Genomic DNA, 18,940 nt, shown 5'->3' on the forward strand with positions numbered 1-18,940 from the left:
CTCTCTCATGTGCTAGCGCTCTCACAGCTCCTGCTCTGCTGAGGGAAGCGGCCACCGGTGCTGCTGCTGCGTCTGTCGCACCTCTCCCTGGGATTAAGTACCGGAGAGATCACGGAGGTAGCATCCGCCTCTCTATCTTTTCACCTTCCACACCACAGGTCTCAGCCGTCTGGCGGGCGTGGGATATTGCACTGCCCGGGCCTCTCTCATGTGCTCACGCTCTCACAGCTCCTGCTCTGCTGAGGGAAGCGGCCACCGGTGCTGCTGCTGCGTCTGTCGCACCTCTCCCTGGGATTTAGCACCGGAGAGATCACGGAGGTAGCATCCGCCTCTCCATCTCTTCACCTTCCACACCACAGGTCTCAGCCGTCTGGCGGGCGTGGGATATTGCACTGCCCGGGCCTCTCTCATGTGCTCACGTTCTCACAGCTCCTGCTCTGCTGAGGAAAGCGGCCACCGGTGCTGCTGCTGCTACTCTCGCACCTCTCCCTCCCAGCCCTGCTCCGGGCTACCCCCTTCTAACGCCGATCCCCCTCAGCAGCGGGTCCCGGGCTCCCCCGAAAACGTGAAGGACCCACAGCACTTTTCGACCAGTGTGCAAATGAAATAAGATAAAAAGTACTGCATGAGGCAGACTGAGGAGGTCGGCGCAGAGCAGCGGCCAGTAACTAACTCCCAGCAGCCGGGGGAAGGCGCCAGAACACGGGGGTCCCATTCGGGTCACGCACAGAAAAGTTTGGGTCATGGAGGAAAGAGCTGCAGCTAGGATGCTTCAGACTCCGGGAGAGAGGCTCTGAGCTGCTGGGAAATCCCATGTGCCTCCTCCAACAGGGCCTCCCAAAACTTAAGGCGAGGCGAGGCGAGGACCTCACACCCCAAACACGAACAAGGTTTTGCTAAATGTCTGCCCCGCTAGGAGTTGCCTGCAGGAAGGCAACTTCCGCACCAGACCCACAGTCACCCAGGCTTTCTCCCTGCACCGATGAAGGATTTCCTCTTCGGAGCTTACGAACCGAGGCTCCAGAGCGAGGCTCACCCAGCTCGTCCTGCTGCGTGCGTGCGATCTATAGACACACGCGACGCAACCACTGTTTTGTTATAAATGTGTAATAAAGGCTAAGTTTATTTTACAACGTGCACTGTCTTCTTGGAAATTAGGAAAGTAGCAGGGTCTGGAAGGTTTCCCCTGTATCCTCCCGTCAGGGAGAGCGCGTAGAGGCCGCAGCAACTCTCTCCCAGACCGAGTGCCGCGGGGCGGGGGCAGTTAGTGCGCAGGCTACGCGCGCACGGCGGGGGCAGCGTGAGGAAACCGCGGCCGCACTTCCCAGAGCGAGCGCTCCGAGGGACACTCGCACGCCTGCAGGAAGGTGAAGGTCAGCGAGGAGCCCGCCTGAGCTCAGGAGAGACAGCACGGCAGCCTTAGTGGGCTTTCCCCCCCGGACTAAGGGATTACAATTAGCCGGTGCACTAACCTCTCCACGTTCAGTCAGAGAGATGCGGGACTGCTTCAAAGAAACATAAGAGAGGGCAGAAAAACACCGTAAGGCCCAGCCGTCCAATCAATGTAGCTCTATAATGCCCAGCACCACTTAGCCGGATAAATACTGATTTATTCAGCCGTCTGACTGCGGGTAGCTGCTGTCCCTTACCGGATGAGTCAGTGCTTATCTGCCTATGGTGACCGCTAATTAGCCAGAGAAGCAGTTTCTATTCAAGCAGCAGGAAACCGCACCAGGCATAGCTGGGTAAGTCAGTACTCATCCATGCAGTAGCACTGGAAACTTAACTCCAGTTAGGCCAGGGAGCACTGCCCAATGCCCTCGTTTGCGTGGGGGTTTCCATGCAGGGGAAAAGCGCAATTTTTCTGCAGGCAGAGCCTCCTTGGTCGCGCCGGCTGAATGCTCCTTGGTCGCGCCTGCCTGTGCGCATCCGTTCTCGCGGTGCCCTGCCATCCCTCGCCAGGAAAACCAGGTCCATCGTTTAAAACAAAATGGAGGTTAGGCCCGCCCGGGTTTTCCCCTCTTACTGAAAGAGAGCGAGAGCTGCAGCAGCAGCAGAGGCAGCGCGTGGATTTCTGGCGCCTTCTCGGGGAAGGAAGCGCACGTGAACACACATCTTACACCCAACCTTCCCTCCACGTCACGCCAGCAGGAAGCAGAATCCTTCTCTTTCCCATGCAATCTCCTCTTAAGGGTTTCCCAGCGCTAGGGCTTCAGCATCCTGTTTTTCAAAGTCTCTCTCTCTCTCTCTGGCCCGCTCCTGGGCTGAGTTTGGTTGAAACCTTTCAAGGTGGGAGCAGGAGGAGGTCACATCATGGAAATTTGGCTACCGTGCATTAAAAAGCATTAAAGGAGGAGGCGAGAAATTCACCTGACTTGTTCCTCCTTACAGGGCTGAAATAATCCCCTGGAAGGAAGAAGGACTCCTAGCTTAACCCAGAGGTTGAACCAGTTCTTGGATATATAAGAAAGCAGAGCTGCAGATTACCTGTTCAGGGGCAGAGTTGCATAACTGAAATAGGTTGTGACACGCCTGGGTGCGCATTTACCTGACGGTTCTGCAGGGCTGACTCGGGCCTACCCTCCGCTCTCGTCCCCTCTCCCTGCAAGGGTCCCCCTTGCATAGCTATCGGGAAAGGACCCTGCAGATCTGAATCCCGTTCCAGGGGGAATAATTCCAGGAAGTTTGCATGGCAGAGAGCCCGGCGAGTGAGAGCAAAAAGACGGAAGGCGACGTCTTGGGATATTCTGCATTATTAAGTATTTACTGAGCTAGCAGCGAACCCGCTGACAAACCACAACAGTGTCAGAAACACCAAACATGGACCCAAGATTTAAGTGGCAAGCTTGTGATTCATGTAGCGTACAGAAACGTAAAGGAGCCTGCCCTGCACCAGCACAAAAAAAAAACGTACACAAAAGATAAACCTCCATGTACTGAGCAGGGAAACCACAACTTTGCTTCTGTAAGCAATTAAAATTGCTAATTAAAATTCTGCACTAGTGAAGTGAGCCTTGCAAGGGAGGGCTGAATAGGGGAAGAGACCCACAAGCACCAGGGAAAGGAAACGGGCAGGACAGAGCTGTCCTCCCACCTCAGTGCCTGGCGCGGCCTCCTCCCACCCTCTCGCCCAAAGCAGAGGCCGCTCTCTCTTCTTGTAAGGAGCTTGCATTTCGGGGTAGACTCTGGGCAATTGGGGGACACTACCAGTAAAAGATCAAACTGGCCAACTACCTTTCCCATATAATCAATCGAGCCAACAAAAATAAAATGATCTAATCTGATTTCTCAGTTTGCAAACAGAGCGGAAGCCTGGGTTTCCTCTAATCAGAGCCTTGCAGGGGAGAGATCTTCTGTTTTCTTTAGCGATAAGAGGGTAAGATTCAGCACGCCCGATGACCTGTCCCGTGTACTCGTCCCGCTGAATACGCCAGCCTAAAGTTATCCGGCTACGTTTGAATACAACTGGTTCTGTTTTCTTTAGTGATAAGGAGGGTGAGATTCAGCACGCCCGATGACTTGTCCCGCTGAATACGCCAGCCTAAAGTTATCCGGCTATGTTTGAATACAACTGGTTCGGTTTTCTTTAGTGATAAGAGGGTAAGATTCAGCACGCCCGATGACCTGTCCCGTATACTCGTCCCGCTGAATACGCCAGCCTAAAGTTATCCGGCTATGTTTGAATACAACTGGTTCTGTTTTCTTTAGTGATAAGGAGGGTAAGATTCAGCAGGCCCGATGACTTGTCCCGTATCTTCGCCCCGCTGAATACGCTAGCCTAAAGTTATCCGGCTATGTTTGAATGCAACTGGTTCTGTTTTCTTTAGTGATAAGGAGGGTGAGATTCAGCATGCCCGATGACTTGTCCCGTATACTCCTCCCGCTGAATACTCCCAGGAGAATAAATACTGAATGGCACCTCCATCGCTCGCAAAACACCGCACCCAACGCAAAACACTGCACCCAACGCCAAAACATTGCACCCAACGCAAAACACTGCACCCAATGCCAAAACACTGCACCCAACGCCAAAACACAGCACCCAACGCCAAAACACTGCACCCAACGCAAAACACTGCACCCAATGCCAAAACACTGCACCCAACGCAAAACACTGCACCCAACGCCAAAACACAGCACCCAACGCAAAACACTGCACCCAATACCAAAACACTGCACCCAACGCCAAAACACAGCACCCAACGCCAAAACACTGCACCCAACGCAAAACACTGCACCCAACGCCAAAACACTGCACCCAACGCAAAACACTGCACCCAATGCCAAAACACAGCACCCAACGCAAAACACTGCACCCAACACCAAAACACTGCACCCAACGCCAAAACACTGCAGCCAACACCAAAACGCTGCACCCAACGCCAAAACACCGCACCCAACGCCGATATTACACAGACCGCGCCGGCTCCCAGGAGAATAAATAAGCAGGCTTCTGAATACCTCGTCCTAAACTCCCACCCGGGAATTCCCTGTTCCTCACAAAAGCCCTCTTTTCACCTTTCCTTTCCGCCTCCCCCTCCGTCTTCTGCAAAACTGGCCTGTACAAGGCTTGGTTTTCAGCCTTCAGGCTCCCAAAATCTGCAGCGAGCTTCCACTACCCCTTCGCCTTCAGCCGTCCTAACTCACTCTCCGGCCTGGCCCTTTGACCAGGCATTCCCTGAACCCGACTGCTAATGAGTTATATTATTATCCTCTACACTATGACAGCCACACCTGACCCCTGAATGTGAGTGTCACTCGTGTACCTGTTTCTCTGCCTTTATCTGATTTTAATCCGCTTTGAAACCATTTTGGAAAAAGGTGGAATATCACTGCTTTAGTCATGCAGTTATGGATGATCGAAACTTATGATGAATTAACTTCATTTATTAACTGCCTGGACAGTAGAACTGAGCGGCCTCACATTCCCAAGTTGAAGATTAACCCCGCTAAATCAGAAAGGATCTAGTGCAACTGCTGCCTCTGCCATGTTCGGTTCATCTAAACTAGCGATGCCCCATTACAGTTCATCGCTGGTTTAATATTCTTGCTGTTTTCTTAGATACACTTGTCAGTAGTTGGGTCCAAGATCTATGGCTCTTGGTTCTTTCCAGGATGGATTACTGCAGCGTCCTTTATCTTGATTTACCAATACGCCGGCAGCTAAGGCCAACTGCAGCTGCCCCAGAACGTGGCCACCAAGGTGACCTTTGGCCTAGGGAAACAGGCCACACTTCCCCTGTTGTACGGAAGCTCTGTCGATTGCCTGTTGTGACCCAGATCAAATTGTGTTTGGCTTCTCGGGCCTATCCCAGGGGGTTATCCATCCTATTTGTCCCTGCCAGAAAGAATGGTTGTGTATCCTCCATTGTCTGTGAGGGAAAATGCTGGTCTGCCTTCAGTTCTCAAGCACCCACTCTTCTGGAACGAGCTGCCCTGAACCAAGTCACGGCTGTTTGACCAATCATAACTGTTGATTGCCATCTGGCTTCAATACGGGAATCTAGATACTATGTTAGGATACAGATGTGCTGAGACTGACCATATCAGATTGCTGTTTGATGATGTTATGATTGTATTTATTGATTTATGGTTTTAATTTTATTTGTAAGGATGTTAATCACTGTATGGTTTATGTATGGTTTTTTTTTATTTATTTTATTTTATTTATTTAACGCTTTTCTATATATCTTTTTTCTCTCTTAACCACTGGGATGCCCCGGTAACTGGAGGTATAGCAAATAAATACATAATAATAACTGGTGTACTGTGGGAAAGCAGAAGTCTGTATGAAGATATACATCATGTTCAATGATATACCTTACTGTACTATGGAGACATTTATTCAGGTACCAGTAGGTTCCTGCCCCAAGGAGCTTCAACGGTAGCTTTGCATGCAGGGCATGGGCACACATGTGCGTGCGTTGGCCCGCGCCGCGTCGTCCACGGCGGAAGTAAAGTTACGCGGCAGGGACCACGCACCCTAAATATTTGCGCCCTAATTCAAGTTTAAATCCAGGAACAGCCATGCCCTGCCCCCTTTCTGCGCACAGCGGCGGCAGGTACACGCGTGTCTGGGCAGCTTTTAAAATCCGCTCGGCGTGCACTGGCCCGACGTATTCGCGCGCACCCCCCAATTTCGGGCTTTTAAAATGCATCTTCACCTTGTATGTGGGTACCCGAGGCGATGGGAGACTGATTAAGTGGCTTGCCCAGGGTCAGAAGAAGCTTCCCCTGGTTTCTCAGGCCATTGCTGTAACCACTGGGCCACTCTCCCTCCCTCTGGAGAACAACAACCAGAATCTCACTAATCCCATCATGAAAGTGTAATGACCTCGGGGGGGCAGAATTACAGGTTGCGCCACAGTTAAAACAAATAATCAGGAAGGTGGGATTTGAGCAGGATGTTGACGTTAAGAAAGCCTGCCCTTGCAGAAGAACCTTGTGATCCAAGATGCCTGCAGAAAAGCGAGATCTGGGATGAGAAAGTCCCTCCCCAGGGACTCATCAGGACACTAAAAGGTCATAGGATAGGAGGCGGGGTCTTATTGTGGAGTGATGTCTGGTTAAAAGGTAGTGAACAAGTGGAGAAAGATAAATAGTAGAGCTCCAGGGTATCAGTCCTGGGACCTGTGCTCTTTAACACAATTCATAAACGATCCAGAGAAGGGAAGAAAGTGGCACAAAATTATTCCAAATTGTTAAAACTCACGAGGGATCTGTGAGGACCTGCAGCGTGACCCTGCAAGACTGGGAGACCGGGAATATAAATGGCAGATGAAATCTCCTATGGACAATTGCAAAGCAACGCGCATGGGGGAAAATGATCTCACCTATAGGTGCTCGATGCCGGCTTCCACGTTAGAAGTCACCAGGGGCAGCAGAACGCCTTTTCGGTTGGGCGGGCGGGGTGCAAAGCCAAACCATCCCCTTCCTCTGCCTCCCCTTACCCCAACACCTTCTCTCTTTCTCACCATCTCTCTAGGCTTTCACGGTGAGAGGCGACCTGGGTTATAGATCTTCAGCCTGCAGAAGGGATGACAGAGGGGATATGATTGACGTCTATAAAGTCTCCAGTGCAGATGTGGTTATTTACTAAACCAGGGGGATACTCCATGAATCTGACATGTAGCACATTTAAAAGAATTCAGGGAACGTTTTTTTTCCCCAATCGATGCATAATCTGTGGAATTTATTGCCGGAGGATGTGATCAAGGCAGCTAACAGCACGTAGGGTAGGGTAGCATGATTTAAAAGGGCTTTGGAGAAGTTCCCGCAGGAGAAGTCCATAAAACGTTATTAGCCAGGAAGTCCCCGGGGGTAGTGAGCAATAAAGATTGATCTTGGGATCTTCCAGGTACTTGCGACCTGAATGGCCACTGTGGGAGGCAGGATGCTGGTCTTGAAGGCAGGTTGCATTTCTTACGCTCTTATTAACATCAAAGGGGCCGGCAGCACTGGAGCTCACATTGGGAGTGGGCTAATAGTTTTCTTCCTACTAAGCTTTCACCCCGTGGATACAGGGAGAGTAATTTAAAAACGTCTCACGTTATTAATGTGGCAATCCGCATCTAAATTGCATCAACTTTCAACGCGGTCTTGCACACGTTTGCTTTTAAAATTATCCCACCAAAACTGCTCCGTACAAGTTAAATCCTCGTTTAAACAACCCTTCAAAACGGCAGTAAAATCGGAATTCTGTGAATTGTTTTTTTTAGCTCGGTACTTTGAATATAGTTTTTCACGTACAATCTGTTATTATAAATGCATAATTCTTAACTGCGTGGGTGGGTGTGTGGAGAGGGTGGGATGCAAGGGTACAAGGTTCGCCTAGGACACCTAATCCTCTTGCACTGGCTGTGGGGTCCGGGGAGGGGGGGTGAAGACCCGGAGGTGGGGGGGGGGGGGGTGACCGTTTTTAAAGTTTAGGGTGCTGGAAGGAGCTGGGCCCAAGACAGAAAGGGTGATGATGGGGCAGCACAATAATTGTTCAGACAGGGGGCGGCTTGCACCCTCCCCGAGTCCCAGCTCAGCTCATGAAGCCTCTTCTCATTCTTGCTGAGTATCTTACCCGGAAAGCACTGTTTCTTGCGGCCGCCATTAGCTCAGCATGAAAAGTGAGCAGGCTCCGGTTTCACATGAGAGGGTGGCTCTGCAAACCAACCCCAATTTCCTTCTGAAGGCAGCGGCCACGTTTCAAATTAACCTTGCTTTTCAGTGCCACCTGCATTCTCTCCAGGTCCACTGTAAGTAAAGCTCTTCGCGCCTTGGACTCCCTTGGCGTGTTTCCTAAAGAGGATGCAAACTCACCATCCAGCTTCACCACTGTTCGTGTCCTTTCATCCAAACAGTGGCCAGGTTCTGTCCAGTTGGGTAGCGGACTCTATAAGCCGTTGTTATGCCCTGGCTAGTTTTCAGATTTCAGGCTCCACGAAGGCTCACCAAGTGAGAGAGAGCCATAGCGAGTTCAGTGCTTCATCCCGGGGCCATCTCAAGACCTTGGCAAAGCTGCCACTTGATCATCTGTTCCCACGTTCACTGTCCCAAGGTGACAGTGGGTTTGGTCGGTCTCTAGCCTATTCTCTCAGCAGTACACCACCCACTGGGTGGGGCCGGGTTGCGTTTAAGTAACCCCAGGTTGGGTCTCCCCGCACAAAACGGCTGATTCATGACTGCCTGTCAATGGAGAAAGCAGGTTTGCTTCCCTGTAGACAGGGGTTCTCTGTAGTCAGAAGGATGAATTAACCAGACCCACCCGCCTCCCTAAAGAGTCAAATATATCACTAAGGCGTAAGCTCTGAGAGAGACCTGAGTGGCTTACAAGGCAGAGCCATGGGCGGAAACTCCCGCACGTGCTCAGTAAGAGGTCGATTTTGCAACGAGCGCCCATGCGCCCCTACACGCACGTAACGGCACATGAGCAAGGATGAGCCAGAATTCCCAATCGTGCACGTGCTTTACACGCATACGTTTTAAAATGCACGCGCGTAAGCATGCTCCTAATTGTAAGAGGTTACGCGAGCACGGCCAGCGCGTGCGGATCTTCGACAGGACCCTGTCGGCTTTTACGTGCGTGCGTTTGTCGGCAGATTTTAAAACACGCTCGCGCGGAGGCACAATCCAGGTTTGCCCGGTTATTAGCGAGGTCTTTCGCTGCCCTCTGGCTCTTCGTATCCTGCCCGCCGCACGGCTGGCCCGGTCCCCCTCAGCCTTTCCTATAAAGCCCTAAAACTTGAGGTCTACAGAGCTGCGCCTCTTCAGGAGCGGCAGTAGTAAAGTTACAAGGCTACCTCGTGTGCTGTGGGTTTAGATTTTAAAATTCAGAGCTACACACACAAGTCTGGGCCCTGCCTCAGAGTGCCCAGGCCTCACGCATGCATGGGTACACACACACCGCGCAATATTTTGTGGCTTTTTAAAATTCGCCTTGCTCACGCGTGGACGTTTTTGATTCAGCGATGCTAATAAAATCGACCTGTGAACGTTTTACCAAGCTTCTGAGAGCTGGGCCCACGTTGATGACATCCCCCCCCACATGTTGTGGCTAATTCATCCTCGGAGAACCCTGTATACAGGTAAGAAAATGATCTGTGTAACAGGATGAGGGGCAGAGGATGTAAAGTAGCAGATCAGGGCTTTATGGCTGATTGATGCCCAGGACTATTGAAGAAGAGTTGTGCTACCTTCTTACTGAGCTCAGTCCTCGTAGATAGGAAAGCACAGACAGAATGCCTGGTCCCCAGCCCCCCCCCATGCCCAAACAAGAGAAAACTTGGTTTCTGATTTCTCAGCTAAGAATATCCTTGCAGCAGCCCCCTCTCTCCCCCGTGGCAGGCTGGATGCAGAACTGGGCCTCACGAGGAACTTGGCATCAGAACTGGAGCGCGTCTCTTGGCCAAGTTACTTATTAACGGGCCGATGACCGAGAACTGAAGTGGTGAATGCTTCTGCAGCCCTGGGGCGGGGTGAAACTCAGCGCACACAATAAGAGTCTGGAAAGAAACCTGATGCAAAGATTTGCTTGCACACAAAAACCCTCTCCTTCCCATCCCACCTCACTCCCCAGAAACCCTGTGTGCCTTGAGAGGCAGATTAATTAAAGAAGCAGTGAATCTGCAGCAAAAGTTATCCATTCCTCCAACCAAGCAAAACTGGCCGTGTTATGACCCTAGAAATGGCTTCGTGATTTCTTCATCTCACAAAGCCTAACCAAAGGCACAAGGAGAACTGCACACTGAACACGCAAGAAATGTCCCACCTGGGGCAGCAGGCTCTATAATGTATTTACTGACTCTTGTTATCTACGTGCACTAGCAAGGCTCAGACTGCTTTATAAATTATGATTTAAGATGTTTACTATGACTGCCATTTTCTCAGAGCCGGGTGGATCCTCGTGCGGGATCCAGGTTCAGGCATAGCCAAGGATCCATGAAATGAGATTCCAGTCCGTGTGCACGGTTCAGGAAGGGTTAACAATCACTGGGCAGAGAGGGGAGGGAGGCATACAGTAGTGCGTCTGTGTCTAACAATTAACCGGACCTCAGACCCCATTCACCTTTCTCAGCCCTTGGCTGGAGCTGGCAAGGTGAGGCACAAAGGAAAGAGAGCAGCATTCGCTGTTTACCTGGCACTAGCGATGTTTATTTAAAAAGCAGTCAGGCCAGAGCTCTGTTCTTACCCAGAGTCTGCAGGAACATTTTAAATCCTGCGGCTGAAATTACTCAGTATGTGTGTGCACGGTAACCCCAGAGGTTTGTACTAAAATAGACTATGACATGCACACCTCTTCCTCAATGATAGACGTTCTTCCAAACTGTGCTGTAACAGAGCAAAGGAAACTAATCTACCTAGGGCTCCAGCATGGAGATTCCTGGTAGCTCTATCACAACAGAAGGTACTGCAGCTGAGTCTCCATGATGGAGATTCCTGGTGGCTCCATCACAGCAGAAAGTACTGCAGCTGAGTCTCCATGATGGAGATTCCTGGTGGCTCCATCACAGCAGAAAGTACTGCAGCTGAGTCTCCATGATGGAGATTCCTGGTGGCTCCATCACAGCAGAAAGTACTGCAGCTGAGTCTCCATGACGGAGATTCCTGGTGGCTCTATCACAGCAGAAAGTACTGCAGCTGAGTCTCCATGATGGAGATTGCTGGTAGCTCTATCACAGCAGAAAGTACTGCAGCTGAGTCTCCACAATGGAGATTCCTGGTGGCTCTATCACAACAGAAAGTACTGCAGCTGAGTCTCCATGATGGAGATTCCTGGTGGCTCTATCACAACAGAAAGTACTGCAGCTGAGTCTCCATGATGGAGATTCCTGGTGGCTCTATCACAACAGAAAGTACTGCAGCTGAGTCTCCACGATGGAGATTCCTGGTGGCTCTATCACAACAGAAAGTACTGCAGCTGAGTCTCCATGATGGAGATTCCTGGTGGCTCTATCACAACAGAAAGTACTGCAGCTGAGACTCCATGATGGAGATTCCTGGTGGCTCTATCACAGCAGAAAGTACTGCAGCTGAGTCTCCAAGCTGGAGATTCCTGGTGGCTCCATCACAGCAGAAAGTACTGCAGCTGAGTCTCCACGATGGATATTCCTGGTGGCTCCATCACAGCAGAAAGTACTGCAGCTGAGCCTCCATGCTGGAGATTCCTGGTGGCTCTATTATAGCAGAAAATACCGCAGCTGAGTCTCCATGATGGAGATTCCTGGTAGCTCTAGCACAGCAGAAAGTACTGCAGCTGAGTCTCCATGATGGAGATTCCTGGTGGCTCCATCACAGCAGAAAGTACTGCAGCTGAGTCTCCATGATGGAGATTCCTGGTGGCTCTATCACAGGAGAAAGTACTGCAGCTGAGCCTCCACGCTGAAGATTCCTGGTGGCTCCATCACAGCAGAAAGTACTGCAGCTGAGTCTCCACGATGGAGATTCCTGGGGTCTCTATCACAGCAGAAAGGGCTGCAGCTCGGATGCTGCACCTCCGTGTCCTGCCTTAGTGCCGCTGCAAATGGTTCCAGACTGAGAGCAAATAGCAATGGAGACAGGGGGCAGCCCAGCCGAGTCCCCCCCGCCGCACCTTTAAGTTCTGGGTATAACTGTGATTGATTTTTAGGCAAGCTTGGGGCGCTCGATATAATTCCCTCACCCATGTGGAAAAATAACCCCCCAAGGCCAACTTTATCCAGGACCACGAATAAGAAGGGCCAACATACTCTATCGAAGGCCTTTTCGGCGTCAATAGTGAGGAAGACTGTCGAGTGACCAGCCCGCTGGGCACTAAAAATCAAATCTATTATTTTCATTATATTATCTGCTGTAGCGCGACCCGGCATAAAACCCGCTTGATCCGTATGAATTAATCCCCCTATTCTTCCCTTTAGGCGAAGAGCCAAAATTTTGGCCAAAAGTTTCAGATCAATGTTAAGCAGGGATATTGGCCTAAAAGATGCGCAATTAGTAGGATCTTTCCCCGGCTTGGGTAGCAATGTTATCCCTGCCACACTGCCGTTTGGTAACGATTGCCCCCCTCCCCCCTTCCCTGAGGTGGTTAAACATTTGTGGCAAGAGGGCCTCTGAGGATATGTTTGTGTTTTTTTGTAAAAGAGTGGGGTAAACCCATCCAAACCCGGAGCCTTCCCTGATTTAAGATCCTTAATGGCCCAATCGACCTCATATACAGAGATGGGTTTTCCCAAAATATGTTGATCCTGAGCGGAGAGGGTGGGTAGGTCTCTCCCCTCCAGGTACGCCTGAATTATCTTCCCTGGCCACCCTGACCTCCAGGGTACATAAATTCCCATAAAATGTTTGAAACCGCCCCAGGGTCCGTGAGCAGTTCTCCCGTACTTGCTTTGATATGGTATATCATTGCTTTAAGGCTCCTGGTGCACAACGACGTGCTAAAAGTCTACTATTTTTGTTTACAAATTCATAATATTTCTGGTGAAGGAGATCTAAACGATGAGCTATTGCTGCTGTGTCTAGGGCTGCTATCTCTTCTCGTTTCTTGCTCAAGAGTCCCACCTCTAATAGATCCTGGGTTTTGTTTATGCCTACTTTCTAATTTAGCAAGCTCCAATAGTAAGGCCTCCCCTTCGTTGATTCATTTGTTTTTTATGGTACGTACCCATACTTATTAAATGGCCCCGGATAGCTGCCTTCATGCCTTCCCAACCTCCTGCCCTCCGTTCAACTCAAAATAATCTTCCAATACCCCCCCAGCCTGTCCTGATAAGACTGTAATTTCAGTAAATAGTCATTTAATTTCCAAAACTTGCGTCCTTCCTCCCCAGCTTGTCCTAATAATGTCCAGAGAACCGGAGCATGATCAGACCATGTTATGCATTCAATGTCTACAACCCCCCGGCAACAAGATCTCTAGATGTTAAGAACCGATCTATTCGGGTATATGAGTTATGCGGGTGCGGGTAGTAGGTATAATTTCGGCTATAAGGATAACTTAACCGCCATATCTCTACTAAGTGGCGATCCATCAGCAGCTGTTTTAATATTTCCCTAGGTTTCCCTTGGCCTCTTAAAAGCTGATTGGAGGTGTCCTTTTTGGGTTCCAAAGAAACATTAAAATCCCCGGCAAGGACTAATTGATCCCCTGGATACCCCTCCAGCCGTTTGCCCACCTCGAGCATCGTCTGCCCTCCGGATCTCGGTACTGGGCCCGTATTTGTACCACCAGATGCTGTGCAAACATAATCCCTACTCCCCAATAGGAACTGGGGCAAAGTACTGAGAGGGGTATTTTTTGGAGTATAATAATCGCTCATCTCTACCCCTGAGATGAGTCTCCTGAATGAATGCTATGGAGGCCCTTTAAGCGCTGAAGCTCTTTAAATAACATTTGACGCTTGTAGGGAGAATTAAGGCCCTTAACATTCAAGGAAATACATTTAAACTCAGCCATTTATCCCAGGCGCTCCCCACCCCCCTACCGCTCCGCTGTAAGGGAAGCCTTTTCCCTCCCGTCCCCATCACAAATACACCCCTCCATAGACCCTCTCCACTGCATTGCCATGCATTCAGCCCTATGACCGTATACCCCTGACAACGTCCCTCCCTCTCCTCCCCCCCCCCCTCCCCCTGCTTCCTCCAGACGCCATTCCCATCTGCTCCAGTATCTCCCAACCCCCCTTCCCCCACCCCCTTCCCCCCACCCTGCCTTCCTCTCCCTGCCCAGCACAAAGGTGGACTTCAGCTCAGGGAGGATAAGCCCTTCTGCTCCCTCCCCACTGTTAACATATATCTTCCATGGAAAACCTTCACACTGAAAGGAAAAGCATTAAACTGCAAACATCTGCAAAAGTCCCAACAAGATACCCTTCATCCAACTCTGCGCTTCCTGGAGCCAAGCGATCCGTAGGTCTGTCCACCGCACTCCCACTCTGCTACAACACCCTGCCCTCTGTTTTTAATTATTGAACAACTCCAGACATCAGACTTGAGTGGTGCGTGGTTAGAGGGGGGGGGGGGAGAGGGCACTTCCTCGCCACTTCCTCTCCAGGAAGGAGAAATTGGAGTCCATACCTCACGCAGTGGGGAAGGATCAGGGCTTGCAGGCTGACGTCTCCCCTCCCTACTCGCTGCACTCCTGGACGGCTGGCGGATTTGATTTCGTGGCCGTCATTTCCCCCCTCGTGGTACTGCGGTACCCGCTGCTTGTAGGACAGGAAGGGCTTCTCCCATCGTTTTTTACTAGCTCTGCGTGCACAGCGCCTTTATACCCTCTTTCATTAGACAGGCAATGATGTCTTTTTGGTGCATTGCGGGGAGAGTTTCCCAACGCGGCCACGCACCCTCTCAATCACGATATCTAAAGGCGCCGGCTCCTCCTCCGTGCTTTCCCCCCCCCCCCCGACCGGCCAGCAAAGCTCGGCAGATTTTTCGCACCACCGTCACGGCGTCCGCCGTATTCAGGGATCTCCGGGAGACCCTCCCCCCCCACTACGGACGTTCGTCCCTCCGGGAGCGATTTTCCAAATCCTCCAATTTCAAAAACCGTTTCTTCCTGGCGCGGTTTTAATTCAGCGATTTCTTCTGCAGCTCCGTGGTAATCTACGACCCCCCCCCGCACCCGTCTCTTCCAGCCGGTGGCCGAGCTCCCGCAGATCTGAGCGCAGGGTTTCAGTGTTAGGCTCCATGTGCACGAATCTCAGTCCTAAGCCCTTCAAACCATACTCAGAACTCTTTTTCTTTTAGTCAAGCGGCTCGATCGGCGAAGCAGGGCCACGGTCTCCCAGTGCGCTTACCTCCGCACGGAGCACAGGGCCCGCAAGTACCGGGATCCGCTGACAGGGCCGCGAATCTGGATCCCCCCGGCACCAAAAGAAAATCTCGCCAGATCCACGGCCTTTTTTCTTGCCCGTCATAGTCAGGGATCTTTGCGGCTCCAGACTTCTGTACCTTAGATAGGTTTTCGTACACGGAACGATAGGTTTTATTTTGCAAAATAAATGTGAGGAAGAGGAGGAGAGTCAGGCTAAGGCGTCCATCTTAGAAAAACATAAGAACATAAGAAAATGCCATATTGCGTCAGACCAAGGGTCCATCAAGCCCAGCATCCTGTTTCCAACAGTGGCCAATCCAGGCCATAAGAACCTGGCAAGTACCCAAAACTAAGTCTATTCCATGTAACCATTGCTAATGGCAGTGGCTATTCTCTAAGTGAACTTAATAGCAGGTAATGGACTTCTCCTCCAAGAACTTATCCAAACCTTTTTTAAACACAGCTACACTAACTGCACTAACACATCCTCTGGCAACAAATTCCAGAGTTTAATTGTGCGTTGAGTGAAAAAGAACTTTCTCCGATTAGTTTTAAATGTGCCACATGCTAACTTCATGGAGTGCCCCCTAGTCTTTCTATTATCTGAAAGAGTAATAACTTGATTCACATCTACCCGTTCTAGACCTCTCATGATCTTAAACACCTCTATCATATCCCCCCTCAGTCATCTCTTCTCCAAGCTGAAAAGTCTAACCTCTTAGTCTTTCCTCATAGGGAGCTGTTCCATCCCCTTTATCATTTTGGTAGCCCTTCTCTGTACCTTCTCCATCGCAATTATATCTTTTTTGAGATGCGGCGACCAGAATTGTACACAGTATTAAGGTGGGGTCTCACCATGGAGCGATACAGAGGCATTATGACATTTTCCGTTTATATTCACCATTCCCTTTCTAATAATTCCCAACATTCTGTTTGCTTTTTGACTGCCGCAGCACACTGCACCGACGATTTCAATGTGTTATCCACTATGACACCTAGATCTCTTTCTTGGGTTGTAGCACCTAATATGGAACCCAACATTGTGTAATTATAGCATGGGTTATTTTTCCCTATATGCATCACCTTGCACTTATCCACATTAAATTTCATCTGCCATTTGGATGCCCAATTTTCCAGTCTCACAAGGTCTTCCTGCAATTTATCTTGGATGATGATGTCACTTCCTCCGATGATACAACATTTAAATGAGGGGTTGCGCTAAAAAAGGAGGCGCTGGGGACAATAACGCTTGTTAATTGAGCCTCCCTTTTCCTAACCTGACCAGTATTTAACCTTTTGGTTCCTCCAACTTAATATCACCACAACATTAAGTCGGAGGATGCACAGAAAAGCAGTTTTTTCTGGGGTGGTGCCACGGGACCTCGATCTGATTTCAAGGTCAGGTCTTCCGCTGCCCGCGCCCTCTGGGGATGCGGCGCGGGAGTCCCAGTCACCGTGGGCAGAATTAGAGTTCAGGATCCCCCAGCCGAGCGAGCTGGGACAGCAAGGGAAGGTTCACGATGCCAGCTCCCAGCCCTGGCATTCAGAGAGCTGAACGTCCAAAGGGAGAGGAAGAAGCTTCCAGGAACACACAAATCCCCCCCCAGCATAAATCGATCACAAATACTTAAATACTGAGAGCAGGCAAAGAAGTATAAAAAACCTTCTCTTGGAACTTCAAAGAGGTCATTTTCTCTCGCTGTCTTTCACAGGTGGAAAACACAGAAATACTTTATGCATGAAGATGGCGTTTGGGATAGAACTGAGCCCAAACATCTCATCCTTAATAGCCAGACATGATCCAGATCTCCCAACCCCCAAATGAGCTGGGAAATTCTGGTCTAGTAGTGGGTGCACTCAGCCTTGCCTTATTTTTGTCTAAGAGCATTAGGATAAAGATAACCCTGCTGTCACACGTGCTCTCCAGTTTTAACGTCCTTCGTATGCCCCATGCAGAAGGGACGGCCCTCCCTGTCCCTGAAATCAAGGATCGACCACACTAGAAGCGACAGCTGCAGCGCCGGGAGAGTCGCTACCATCTCCAGCTGCTCTTCAAGTTCTTGCTAAGAGGAGGCATCGCATGGGACCGGGTACACTGCGCAGTGCTGCAGAAACTCTGCTCCTCTTTCTCTGCTGTTTACCTTCCTCCAGTAACTGTTGACCATTGGTTAACTACCATTGCATGCAGAGAACAAGGTCCTGGAATTCAAAGGGTGCTCAACTGCCCCTCTCTTAAGAGGCACTGGTGCAACACCCAACCCTTTACATACCATTGAATAAAAGCCAAGAATATTTCAACAAATTCTACTTCCAAGGAGGCCTGTACCTTCCAGCCTCAGCTTGCCGTCAACATGTCCCGTGCACAGCCTCGGGCAGCCTCCATGTTGGAGAGGAGCAGGGGCTCATATTCACGGGAACCAAACTGTTTAACGTTACAGATGTCGCTTCCCCGTGTCAGTCAAGCCGTTGAGTGAGGGAAGGTGCACACTCCAAATGGAGTCAGGAAATGAGGCTTGAGCTAAGAAAGCCAGAACAGCACTCAAGATTTTGGCACTGGGATTTAATGCGTAAAAATCTAGAGTCGTGTATTTGGGATGCAGAAATCCAGAAGAGCGGTGCAAGATGGGAAGTGAGGTGTGACGTGCACTGCCGAGCAAACGCCACAGCGGCAACAGACCCAACACTCGAATAGTGCTGAAGGTGCGAAAGTGAATGGCCAGGACCAGCCTTCACTCTTAAACTTGGACAAGGGGCCGAGGAGAGATTCGAACAGCACAATCTTCAGTGGCTGGAGTCCCCAGAACCAAGCCGGCAGCCCCGGAGAGACTATTCCCCGTTTCTCATGGGGGTTGCTTGCTAGTTTCATAATTTACAAGATTCTTGTTTAATAAAATTGTACAACCCATTCCTTTTAAGAAAATGGAGCACGAGCGTAGTTTCTCTGTCGAAGGCCACCCATGGGTGGTAAAGTCACCGCAGACCCTGACCTGCTTCTTCCGTGGGTAGACATTCGATGCGAAACGAGTTGTGTAGATTTGGAAATCCAGCCTGCGCGTGGTTTCCCTTTCCCTGCCCCCAGGAACGCCACCCCTCGGTCCAGCTCAAGGTACATGGCCTGTGGAGACCACACTGACTTTTATCTGGGCAAAGGATGGCAATTTGCATCCAAGCCTTTCTAGCTGGGTACATGGTTTTGCCAATTGTGCTCTAACTGATACAGGAATCCCAGGAATGTTTCTCTTGATTGCGCCCCGGCTGTGCCTGCAGAGACGGGAGTCAGGGGAGTTCAGGAACAGCTGCACTCCATGTTGAATATTAATATCCTCATCTATTTTTTTTCCATTATGGAATTCTCTATTCTAAAAGAGGGTTTCCATTTCGTGGTCTGGCCCGGGGCCATCAGTGCAAACCAAAAGCCTGTGCCAGGAATAAGGGGAATTATAGAGACCCACGGGCCTGTATAGGATCCCCGTCTCCATCAGCCCTACCTCTGTGATCTGCAGAAATGAGCCTGACTGGGTTATGTGCCAAGGGAGAGCAGAGGTCTCACGTATTCTCCAGGACCTCAGAGATACCACACAGGGCCTGTACAGCTGTACAGCTGAGAGTATGGAATAGGGAGGACGGCGTGTGTGTGTGTGTGTGTTTCTCTCTGGTAAG

The sequence above is a fragment of the Rhinatrema bivittatum genome, unplaced genomic scaffold (genome assembly GCF_901001135.1).
Source record: "Rhinatrema bivittatum unplaced genomic scaffold, aRhiBiv1.1, whole genome shotgun sequence".
In the NCBI taxonomy this organism is placed as follows: Eukaryota; Metazoa; Chordata; class Amphibia; order Gymnophiona; family Rhinatrematidae; genus Rhinatrema; species Rhinatrema bivittatum.